Below are 12,713 nucleotides of genomic sequence, written 5' to 3'. Positions count from 1 at the left end.
CTTCCTCCTGCCTGTGATCACTGAGATCGGGTGTCCTGGTGCTTCTGCCCCTGTGGATCCTGCCCCAGCCATTCTGTTGGCTGAGGCCCACTCCTAGGCAGCCCTGACCCTTTTGCCTTAAAAAGCAAAATACAAACTATACAATAGCCTAACAAAATAGTAAAAGTAAAAACAAAGCCAAAAACAATTGTACTAAAATAAAACTAATCCCCACCGCAGCTCAACATTTATCCAAACAAAAATAAAAAAATTAAAATATATAAATAAAAACCACCGTTCACAGTGCAACAATGTAAAAATGCTTTTAAAACATTTTCAAATATGTAAAATCATTTTTGACATTTGCTGCAGCAGTAGCAGTGTCCTGAGGCCTCGCTGGAGCCTCTTAAAGCTGTGGTGGTGAGTGTGGGCTCTGCCCCCTATGCCCGATGGAATTGGCCTGCAGGAGGGAGCGGCCTTCCCCAAAACTCGCAATGGCAGCAGCAGCAATGTGTGAATTCTTTGATGAGATATAACACTTGACCAGTAACCAAAATTCATTCCATGCTCCAAACATTTATTTGGCTTTTCATTCTGTCAGAATGCATCTCTTGTAACTTCAATAATGGAAAGCATTCTGTGGTTACCAATCTTGTCATATTCCTCCTCTTCATCTCAATATTCCAGTGGTTCTTCCTCTCCCCCCCTTTTGAGAAAAGGTCTGGGTCATCTGAAAAATCTACCTGTAAGACAGAAGTCACTGGTTTATGTGGCCTGTCTCTGTGTTCTGAGGTGTGCATCCTCAGAAGAGGTTGAGCACTTTAAGTGAGACAAAAGTTCTTTGATGGCAGGGTGTGAATTGTGGAGGAGATTATACATCTTAGATAGAATTTCCTTTAGGCTGGATTAGATTTTCCTTTAGTTTTGATATTTCTCCAGCAAACCCTTTTTTTCTTGTCTTTCATTCAGTTGGAAGTATTGGAGCCAGCCTGTCTCATATATATATATATATATATATATATATATATATATATATATATATATATATATATGCTTTCGTAGATTTTCACGGGTACAGGAATGCAGGTTTTGGTGTCCTCGGGTGTCTTCCCGTGTAAAAGTTGGGGTGTCTAGGCGACGTTTCGACGAGGTCTCACTCGTCATCTTCAGGCTGGTGCTTTCGGCTTCTTGTTACTGGAACAGAGCAGGATCTCAGTGTTTGAGTTCCTATAAATACTGTTGAGGGGGTGTGGTGTATAGCCTCCAATGTTCTGGGCAGAGAGGAAGTTCCCAGGCTAGTGTGCCTTTTCTTCTTTTGTTCCTTAATTACTTGAGGGATATCTTGAGTGATTTCTTGAGTGATATCCTGAGTACCACTTAGGTGGGTCATTAGGTGTGGATTAGTTGCTAAAGTCTTTGTGTCTTGACCTCTTGAACTTTGTGAAGAGTTTTTCTGAGAAGATGGCTGTACTGCACTTAGTTGTGCTCTGGCTTGGCTTCGTGTATAGGGGCGAGCTGTGGTTTTGTGGCCTGTGTCAGCCAGATCTGTGTAGGGATTGCAGGGGGGTGCAGCATCTGGAGGTGCCACCATGGTTTGGCTACTGGATGGTGTCTGTGGTCTGGTGTCACAAAAACTGACACCAGATCCAGAGGCACACAGAACGCTATCACCAATCAACCACACCAGACCCAAACCCAGACCCTCTCCACAGATAAATTACAGACACCATCCAGTAGCCAAACCATGGTGGCACCTCCGGATGCTGCACCCCCCTGCAATCCCTACACAGATCTGGCTGACACAGGCCACAAAACCACAGCTCGCCCCTATACACGAAGCCAAGCCAGAGCACAACTAAGTGCAGTACAGCCATCTTCTCAGAAAAACTCTTCACAAAGTTCAAGAGGTCAAGACACAAAGACTTTAGCAACTAATCCACACCTAATGACCCACCTAAGTGGTACTCAGGATATCACTCAAGAAATCACTCAAGATATCCCTCAAGTAATTAAGGAACAAAAGAAGAAAAGGCACACTAGCCTGGGAACTTCCTCTCTGCCCAGAACATTGGAGGCTATACACCACACCCCCTCAACAGTATTTATAGGAACTCAAACACTGAGATCCTGCTCTGTTCCAGTAACAAGAAGCCGAAAGCACCAGCCTGAAGATGACGAGTGAGACCTCGTCGAAACGTCGCCTAGACACCCCAACTTTTACACGGGAAGACACCCGAGGACACCAAAACCTGCATATATATATATATATATATATATGAAGGGGCCAAGCAGCATAAGAGTGTATTTTTGGACAAGCTCCACTACATACAGCAACGTCTTTATCCAAGTAAACCCTTTGGCAGATTTCTGGATTGCCTGGATAACTCCCTTGTATATATCTTTTTTTTTTTTTACTGCTTGGTGTACTTTATTTAGAGAATTTCAAAATATACAGAATATACAGAATATGGAGGCTCTAGCTGACATTTGGTGAGATGGGTAGGTGGCTCATATTCCAATTCCGCACCTCTTTCTTGCAGTCCCTTGTGTATTCTAAAATAGATGGTCAAAGACAGGTGGACTAGGGGATGCAAGCAACCACACTCATCATACTGAACCCGGTCAATGAGAGCAGCGAGAAGAAGCTGCCTTTTCAGCTACTTCACATCAGTTTTCATGTTCTTGAAAGTCCCCTTCCCCCCAAGAAAACGATGTTTAAAAACTATAATCCAAAATACACATACAATCTTCATATCTGCAAAGGTATTTTTTGTTGCCCTTTTTTCTGAGCAAACGGCAGATCAGTCCACATTTGTCACAAGCTGTTGGAATGTTGGAAGTGTGCGATTTCACTAAGAAATCTCCTGATGAGGATATTAACATGAAGAATCTGATGGTTTAGAGCTTTTAAAAAAAGAAAAAAAACCCGTCTATACACAACACACACACGGAAACAAACCCTGCAAAGTTGTTTCTTGTGCAATACAGCAATCCGATAGTTAAATCAGAGACTGTATTAAAAAGTGGGCTTGCCTTCACTGCCCATCTCCCTGGCCTGCAAATTTTGTTTTCAGGCCGTTGGAAGAGAATAACAGATTGAAGGTAAAAAGTTGTTTCTGGAAGACCAGTCAAGGCATCAGCAACTGGCCGGCCAGATCCATGTTCTACAGTTTATCTGGAAGAGAATGGTGGAGGTCTCTCCATTACTGGATGCACAGGGTTAAAACATCTGATCCTTTCCCCTGTTCAGGTCTCTCTTCTATCTCCTGTGTCACTGGAGAGAACCAAATGCCAGGATCCCACACTTGCAGTCTGTTTTAAGAGGTTAGTGGCAGAGATTCCAATCCTCTTTTGAGCAAAGTTCGGATGCCCACTCTGCAGCTTTTAAAGAGAGTAGGGAAGTCTCGGCTGAGGGTGGATCTTGCCCCTTCTTTGCCTGCTCCTCTAGCACAATCTGCAGGTCAAAGATATAGTCGCTGACGTGCTGCAAGATTTCCACTTGGCTGACTTTGGGGCCTTGCGGGATCCTGGGCACCTGCTTGCGCAGCTTGGAGTAGCAATCATTCATGTTGTAAAGGAGGGTCTTGGGCTCCTCCTGAGCCGGGCTCTTGTTTTTTTGTTTTGGCAAGACTCATCACATTTTATTGAAGGCCTGTGCAGCAGGAGTCACTGGCCGAGGGGCTTCGTTCTGTTGCTTGTTCCCTGGGTGATGGTGAGGCTCTGATCAGAGAGGCAGCACACAGCTTGCTTCCTAGCAGCTCCTGACTGATCTGACAGGGCTGATTCCTTTCATGGCCATGAAGGAGGAGAAACCAGCAGGGATTTGCAGAAGGGCAAGATTTCCTTCATTAAGGCGGGAGAAGCAAATCCCCACCCAACAGCTATCTGGTCCAGAAACCCATTCTCCTTGACTTTTCTTAATGGCCCATTCCTTCCTTCTTTTCTTCCTTCCACCATGTAGTTCTTTTATTATTAACAGTTTTTCAGTTGCACAAAATAAAGTTGTACAAAATAAAGTTGTACAAAATAATGGTGTGAGAGCCATGTCTCGTCTCCCAGGCACTTTCCCGACATGGGGAAGCTGGCCTGGCTTGTATTTTAATGCTTGCTAAACCTACTGTCTGGCATCCAGTTCTAACACACCACACGCCGGTTAAATTCTAACATGTGCTGGATCCAGAAATTTAGGATGTCTGGCACCCACAAACTCATAACGCTGCGGAGAAAATGCTAGGCTGCCATCCTCTCAGGGTGGGGGTGGCAGAGCTGAGAGCGGTGAGGATCGTCCCCAGGAATCAACACTTCAGACCAACTCCTCACCAAGCATGGGAAAAGGGCTGGACCTTCTCCCCAGGGAATGAGGCTTGTTGGAAATTGAAGATCAAGCCATTAGTGTGGGCATCACAGAATTCCACACGACCCTCATCATAGTCTAGGGACACCCGGATCTTCCTGGGCTCATAAGTCAAACTCAAAGGGGTCTGCTCAGGGTGGGTTGAAGCCCAGAAGGGATCAGATGAGGCTGACTCATCCTTTGCCTTCCCAATGGCCCAGATCCCCTCAGAAGGAAGCATGCTGACAAAGCCTTTGCGCCTGACAGACTCTTTTGCAACCCCTACAGCCCAGGTGGCCCATTCCCTTTCCTCCTCCTCCTCTTCCACCACCAGCTCCCACCAATATCTTCCTGAGGTGAATTTTGCATGGCCCAGCACGTAGAGCATGCTGTTGAATCTCCCAGGGTTGTCCAGCATGTCCTGCCTTCCCCTTCTTCTTCTCAAGCTCTTCACGTTATAAAAAGAAAAGGGTGTTTTGTTCCTGGCTCCAGAGTGACACTCACTTTGTTCAGTGCCTACATCGGTAGCCCTTTGCATGTCTCCATGGTATCTTTTCAGCTCCTGAAACCTGGTCACTGTAGTCCCGATGCCCTTCAGGAACTCAATAGTGGCCAGTTGGCAATTTCTGTGTGTCTCACACTGAGACCGGCGATATCCTCCGAGAGCTTGATGATATTTTTTTCCTTTTTCTTCTTCATCTCCTTCTCCAGATCCTCCAGCTCAGTCAGCCAAAAGCACTGCAGCTCCTCCAGGAAGTTGCGCATCTGCTCAAAAGCACCCATGATCTTGTTCTTCTCCTCCTCTAGCTCCGCCGGATATGCCTGGCTCTTTCTTCTTCAGCCAGTTTCAATTCCATAATCACTTGTCTCTCTTGCACCAGAAACTGGACTATTTGCTTCAACCACTGTGAAGCCTGGTCCAGATTAATGAGTTCGTGTTCGCTGTGCTCTTTTGACCTCTTGCAGACAATGCAGATGGTGGCCGAGCAAGCCCTGCAGAAAAGGTGCAAGGGTTCCCCAGGTCCCTCGCAACCAGCTCTCCCCACCTGATGGGTTAACTTCTTCTTTCCCCTCAATTTTTTAAAATTAATTTTCAACATTTATCACAAACATAACATATAACACACACACACACACACACACACACAATATACATTACAATACCAAAGAAAAAACACCACAAAAATAGACTTATTACTTCTAAAACCCAATTTTAAATACAACACAATTAACAGGTTATATTATAAATGATATTATAGGTTCCCATATACCCCCTACTTCACCCCCCAAAAATGTTGTTAAAAAACTATAATCCAAAATATACATACAAGCTGCATATATGCAAAGTTAGTTTTTTTTGTTGCCCTTTTTTCTGAGCAAATGACAGATTAGTCCACATTTGTCACAAGTGGTTGAAATGTTGAAAGTGTGTGATTTCAGTAAGAAATCTCCTGACCAGTAAATGAGCATGAAGAATCTGAGTTTTCAGAGCTTTAAATAATAATAAAAAATAATCCGCCCAGTCTCACACACAAACCCCACAAAATTTCTTCTTGTGCAAAGTTTCTTCTTGTTTAATAGAGCAATACGATAGTTATTAAAAAGTGGGCTTGCTTTCACTGCCCCCCCTCCCCAGCCTGCAAATTTTGTTTTCAGGCCATTGGAATAGAATAACAGATTGAGGTCAGAAAGTTATTTCTGGAAGACCAGTCAAGGCATCTGAAACTGCCTGCCCAGACCCATGTTCTACAGTTTATCTGGAAGTGAATGATGGTGGTCTCTTCATTACTGGATGCATGGGGTTAAAACATCTGATCCTTTTCCCAGTCAAGGTGTTTTCTCTCTCTCTCCTTCTATCTTCTGTACAACTGGAGAGGACCTATGGAATCTATGACGTGTTGCAAGATTTCCATGGCTGACTTTGGTGCCTTGCGTGTTAAGACCCCCAAGACCTCCCCAAATAAATACACAATTGATGCCAAATTTAGTTTACGGTTATTGGCATAATTTTGGCCAGAATGAAAAATGAAGATAAATGTGCTTGGAATTCTTCAAGTCCAGAATCTGGCTCTTGTGGATCTCTTGCTGGCTGATTCCAGTGGCTGCAAATGGTTTCTTTTTCTTTTTCTAATTTTTATTTCAAAACCAATTTTTTTTTTAAAAAAATTACAAACATCAAATTCAAAATCCATATTCATTTTCTTACACAAGCCTATAACATAGATTACCTAAATTAAAATATATCTAGTTGCTCTAGGCTTCCCTTTGCTCTATGTAAATACAACGCAATTAACAGATTATATTATAAATGATATTATAGGTTCCCATATACCCCCCTCTGCCTTCACCCATGTGTGATCTCAATATTTCACTTCTTCCATCTTGTTGCGTTGTTATAATTTAATAATTATTCAATTGCTTCTATTATTATTTTCTTGCTTACCTCTGCATGTTTTACACATTCTCTATTAATATTTCAATTCCGGAACCATATTTTTTAATGTTTTCCTTCACTCCATCCCACTTACTAATTATTCTCTGATTTGAGTGGCCTCTAATAATTGCTTTTAATTTTGCCATTTTTACAAACTTGCCGAGTTTTTTTTTGCCATTCTGTAGTGATGGGATATTCTGGCAGCTGCTGTTGTGTAAAGGAATAGATCTTTCTTGTCTTTGGGAATGTCATCAGATATTAAGCTGAAAGCTTTCATGAGGTGATCTACAGCACGGTTGGGCAGGATAATAGCCCAAAAAAGAAAATGTTCTTTAATCACCAACCGCCTCAGTCCCTTAAATGTATCTACCCCCTCTGCAGACAGCCAAAAGTTGAAATTTTGCGCCTCCTTCGGAGCTACCAAGGGGAGACTCAGAAGAGGCAGTTTTATCAAGCTTCTGGAAAGTGTGCCTGTAGCTTTCCGCATGCAGTCCATATCTGTTTCAACATTGTCCATTCGAAAGACGACTAGAGGTCTCAGGAGCCTTCCAGTCAATTGGTCCTTTAGTCATCTGCAATTCTCTCCCCCCCCCCACATCAGTATAAATTTTGATATTCAAAAGTGCCAAACAGAATATGTTAAGTTTGCAAAATCATATAAAAAGCCTGGAATACAGAAGATCCAATCATATGCAGCTTGTACAGCCATACCGCTTCCAATAAATGCCCTCAGAATAGACATATACAGTATTGAGGGGACCCCCAGTTCCCGACAGGTTAGTTTGTGTCAGGCCTGGTCGTTGTCCTCTTCAGATCACCACACAAACGCTTCTTTTATAAAACTTTTTATTGCGTATTAACAAAACAATCTTATAAATGGTTCTTAAATATTATTCCTCAGAGTCACTTCTTTCAGATACCTTCTGAGCTCTGCTTCTCCGTGACCAGCCACTCTCAAAATGGCGAAGGCGCCTTTCCCTTCGCTTTCCCGCTCTTTTTTCTAACCTCCCTGCTAGAGCTGGGCTGTATCTCCCCTCCTCCGAATCTGAGCTAGAACTTAACCCTTGCCTTTCCTGTGAACAGCCGGTCTCTCCCTGTTGTTCCTCTTGCTCCCTTCTATTAGATTCACTGCTCTCCCTCCCCCCTTGGGGAATGTTTTCTCCCTCTGATAAACTGAAAACTTCTAACTCTTCCCTGACAGTTTGAATAAAGTCAGATAGCTCAGGACATGCATGGGGGGGTTTATACGCAGGGAAAAAACGTAAGTCAAAATCCCTTAGGGTAAACCCACGAGTAATGCCCCTTGGAACCACATCTTGTGACTCTTGGTCATAGTTGTACCTTGGGGCAGGGCGATAACTCGGGGCTCGTCCATCCGGTCGCTGAGGTTCCTGCCCTTCATACCTGTAAGAGGGTCTGGGATGCTGCCCGTACCCCTCCTCTTCCTCATACCGTCAAACTGGCCTATGGGGCTCCCAAGACCTTTCTGGCAAGTAAACCTGGGCTGGGCTAGGCGGTCGATACATCGTTGGTCGGCGACTTTCCTGGCGTGGGCGCTCCGGCTCTCAATAGTCGTCCTCTGCCCGAACCTCCCTTGGTCATCGCGGTGGTCCCTTGTAGTCATACTCCTCCCGTCTAGTCTGCGGGGCTGCAACAATGGAGTGACCCACTCGGTGATACTTTTCCTAACATAGGAATCCTCCCTGGGGGCAACCCGGCACCCACTCGACTGCTTGGCCCAGGCAAAAGCTCCATTCCCCTTGGCTGGGGCACCGGCTCTGAACTTGCCTTGAGGGGTTGAGGTTTGCGAAATCAGAGCCAGTTGCAGCAGTGTCAGGCCATTGAACAAGGCACCAACAAAGGTGAACACCCACACTATAAACTTTTTTTTTGTACTAAGCTTTTCAGAGAGGGATAGGCACGCGAAAGGGTTGCAAAACATGAGTCAAACAGTAGTATGATGCAGCCTTTTTGGCTGTTAGGATCCCTTCTTCTTTTTTGTGAATTAATCCCTGAATGAACCTTTCTAATGATTGTGCTTGATGAAGCACTGCGTCTTTTTTCTCTCCTTTTGTAGACAGAATGAAAATCCAAATAAATGTTTTTCTTTTTCTTTATTTTTTGGGATGTGAAAAATAAGGAGCCTGGGAAGACAGACAACCACACCCACCTGGCATGTTCCAGCCAATGTTCTCAGTTGCAAACACCTTTTTCTTGTATGTTGTCTTGTCTCTGATCCAAGTGACAGCAGACAGCTGCATAGGAGCTGCTGCTGGATCAAACTGGGTTGATGGCCTTTCTGGAATTGCACACTTTCCAGAGGTGGCCAGTGTTCCAAAAGTGGGCACTGGCAGTTCAGTGAAATACTTGCAGGCCACTTCAGAAGTGTCTTCACAGGAGTTCTTTAATTGCAGGGTTTGAGTTGTGTGGCTATACCACCTGATGGCGTGTTTGTAAGGCAATCCTGGTATAGAAAGAGGGAGAAGAGTACATATAGCTGATGTACGTACAGAAACTGTGGGAAAAGCTGTACTTATATATTTTAAAAAGAACAATAGTACAATAGCAGTATCAAATATTTGCGGTAACTGCAGAACTTGACTTGAGGGGTTGAGGTTTGTGCTTCACCCCTGGGTTTAACTTGGGACTTTTGCCAGTGCATTTCCGAGATTCTGGTACACAAGAATGGTCAATTTCAACCTGGTGCTTTTCAGTAGGAAGGGGAATAGTGAAGAGCAAAATCGGAGCCAGTTGCAGCAGTCTCAGACCATTGAACAAGGCACCAACATAGGTGAACACCCACATTATAAACTTTTTTTTTTGTAATAAGCTTTTCATTTTGTCAGAATGCATGTATTGTAACTTCAATAATGGAAAGCATTCTGTGGTTACCAATCTTGTCGTACTCCTCTTCTTCCTCCTCATCTTCATCTCAATATTCCAGTGGTTCTTCCTTTTACCCCCCTTTTGAGAAAAGGTCTGGGTCATCCGAAAAATTTACCTGCAAGACAAAAGTCACTGGCTTGTTGTGTGGCCTGTCCTTTTAGATTCCTCTAGCTTCTTTTTTATTGTACTCAGCTTTTCAGAGAGGGACAGGCACGCGAATGGTTGCAAAACTTGAGTCAGACAGTAGTATGATGCAACCTTTTTGGCTGTTAGGATCCCCTCTTCTTTTTTGTTAATTAATCCCTGAATGAACCTCTTTAATGATTGTGCCTGATGAAGCACTGCATCTTTCTTCTCTCCTTTTGCAGACAGAATGAAAATCCAAATAAATGTTTTTCTTTTTCTTTTTTTTTTGATGTGAAAATAACTTTATTTTCAATCCCCACTGAATGAAGAAATCATAACAACTATCAATAGGGATCATAGAGACCAGCATTCATATTTGATAAAGCTCTGTTTCAACATTGTCCATTTGAAAGATGACTAGAGGTCTCAGGAGCCCCTGCCACACACGCGCACCCAGATCCACTACTCTTCCCTGCTGGAAGAGCACTGGTGGTGGGGTGACTCCTCCTGGATCCTGGCGGAGGTCGAAGGAATGGCTTGTCCCACCCTCTACTGGATGGTTACTGAGAGGCGGACCAAGGCAATGCAAGCCACCACACTCACATTCTTTTTTCCTTTCTTTATTAATAAACCACTTCTTCATTTAAAAAAAAAAAAATTCCTTCCAGTAGCACCTTAAAGACCAACTAAGTTAGTTCTTGGTATGAGCTTTCGTGTGCATGCACACTTCTTCAGATACTTCTTCATTTTTAAGTTATTGTTATACAAAGTTGCAGTCCAGTACTTAATATCAGTTCAGTACTTAACAATCCTGAGACAGCAAAACTCACAGTATCAGCAGCACACATTGTCTTACTTCCAACCTTGTTGTCAGTGTGTGTGCAGATAGTTTATGTTTTTGTGTGTGTGTGTGTGTTGGGTGTGAGTGTGCTTTCCTTGTACGGACATTGCAGCCTGCAACTTCCTCCCTTTATTTGCACCTCCAGTGGACACCAATCAATCCGAGAGTGCCACTCCTAGGCACTAAAGAAAATTCTGGAACTCTTTTTAAAGCTTCCAGGAACTTTTATCTCTTTCTTAAAGAATGTGTTCCTAACAGCCCCTCTCATTTGAACAGAACCAACACAGTAAATGGGTGGGACGCGGGTGGCGCTGTGGGTTAAAGCCTCAGTGCCTAGGGCTTGCCGATCGAAAGGTCGGCGGTTAGAATCCCCGCGGCGGGGTGCGCTCCCGCTGCTCAGTCCCAGCGCCTGCCAACCTAGCAGTTCGAAAGCACCCTCGGGTGCAAGTAGATAAATAGGGACCGCTTTCTAGCGGGAAGGTAAACGGCGTTTCCGTGTGCAGCTCTGGCTTGCCAGAGCAGCGATGTCACGCTGGCCACGTGACCCGGAAGTGTCTTTGGACAGCGCTGGCCCCTGGCCTCTTGAGTGAGATGGGCGCACAACCCCAGAGTCTGGCAAGACTGGCCCGTACGGGCAGGGGTACCTTTACCTTTACCTTTAACACAGTAAATGGGGCTGCTGCAATTGGAAAGATGCCTTACTTGGTCATAGGGCACAAATGGTTGGAGCCCCATGGTATAAAAGTTTAAGTCATGCCTGCAAGGAGGTGCCAGCTCTGACACAGATACTTTGCAAGACATTGGGCATGTTATCTTTGTCCTCAATGTTCTTGGGCCAAAGCTGTCGCTACAAGAGTCCCTTTTTGTACACCAAGAGGACACGATCCTCCCCACGAGAAGGGCTCTCTGCAGCATCTCGGCAATCTGGAAAGGAAGGGTCAGACCTCTGCTTGGCTTCAAACCATTGTAAATCCCCCACCACGGCAGGAGACTCAAAGCTTTCCACAGCAGCTTGGCTGGGCAGTGCTGACAACCCCCTCCTCCTTGTGGCATTCAGCTGGCAGCTGGCAGGATGCACTTGCACTTTCCTCCATCTGCAATGGAACAGGCCCCATTGCTAGGGGGCTCACTGCAAGCTGTTGGCAATGAACTTCCCATCCCCGATCATTTCCCCCCAGAGCAGGGATTTCACAGACTTGGGGGTCTGTGATGATTCCCCTCATAACCCTTGTAGGAAACTGACTCAATAGCTGTAGGCTTAGAAATCGCTTCCACGCCACAGGGATTAATCTTCAGAGGTTCAGGCTGAATCTGCTGGGGCAAAACTAAGTCTCTCGGCACGCTCTTGGTAACAGAGCCTGTATCCCGAAAAGAGTTCATAGCAATTTGGTGAATGGTGATCTTGGGGAGGGGTGTGTGTTAAATTCTAAGTTGGGCCAGTTAACACGAGGCAGTGCCGAAGCAGTTAACACGAGTGCAGCATAGTACAACTTTCAAAATAAATATATCTTTAAATAGCATTACAATTAAGGCACAATATAACCCACTTAGCATTAACCCTTGAACAACTGCAATCTCAACAAGCAGTCTCATGAGAAACCTATAGTTTTAGAACAAAAAATACAAACATTAAATCCAAAATAATACTGTATAAACAAGAAAGAAAAACAAAACATACAAAAAAGAAAGGAAAACAAAGTAAAAAACAAGACAAAAAGCATACATCTACAAATAAAACCATATCATCATTCTAATCTAATCAGTACATACATATACACATATTGACTTCCTTCCTTTGTTCTAAGATCTCAAAATTTTTACTCTAACTGTATTGCTATGTCTAATGTAGATTACTTCCATCTTTGTACTTTAACCCTGTAAAGCATCATCCATTACATACCAACAAGCTTACTCCAGAACAGTGTGTTTTCATATACTCTTTAGCACATCCCCATTCTTTTAATAATTTCTGGTCAGATTTTCCTCTTATGAATGCTGTGTGTCTTGCCAGATTTATATATTCAAAAAATTTAATTTGCCATTCTTTCATTGATGGAATTTTTCTCCCTTTCCAGTTTTTTGCTCTAAGCATCCTGGCAGCTGTCGTTGCATAA

General features: G+C 44.0%; 1 protein-coding gene and 1 pseudogene across 8 annotated transcripts in view; one reads left to right on the top strand and one right to left on the bottom strand.

Annotated features, from left to right (window-relative positions):
• Positions 1 to 12,713, top strand: part of LOC309362013 (putative G-protein coupled receptor 34) — a 302,268-nt gene that overhangs the window by 21,627 nt on the left and 267,928 nt on the right. The window lies entirely within an intron of this gene.
• Positions 3,241 to 3,772, bottom strand: LOC309361668 (DNA-binding protein inhibitor ID-3-A-like; annotated as a pseudogene). Its single transcript has 2 exons — positions 3,650 to 3,772; positions 3,241 to 3,584 (listed from the first exon to the last, which is right to left on the bottom strand). The product of its transcript is annotated as a DNA-binding protein inhibitor ID-3-A-like (transcript).

This window comes from Podarcis melisellensis (genome assembly GCF_964234715.1).
Source record: "Podarcis melisellensis genome assembly, chromosome: Z".
In the NCBI taxonomy this organism is placed as follows: Eukaryota; Metazoa; Chordata; class Lepidosauria; order Squamata; family Lacertidae; genus Podarcis; species Podarcis melisellensis.
Note: the sequence above shows the minus strand (reverse complement) of the source record. Positions and strands in the feature narration are given on the sequence as shown.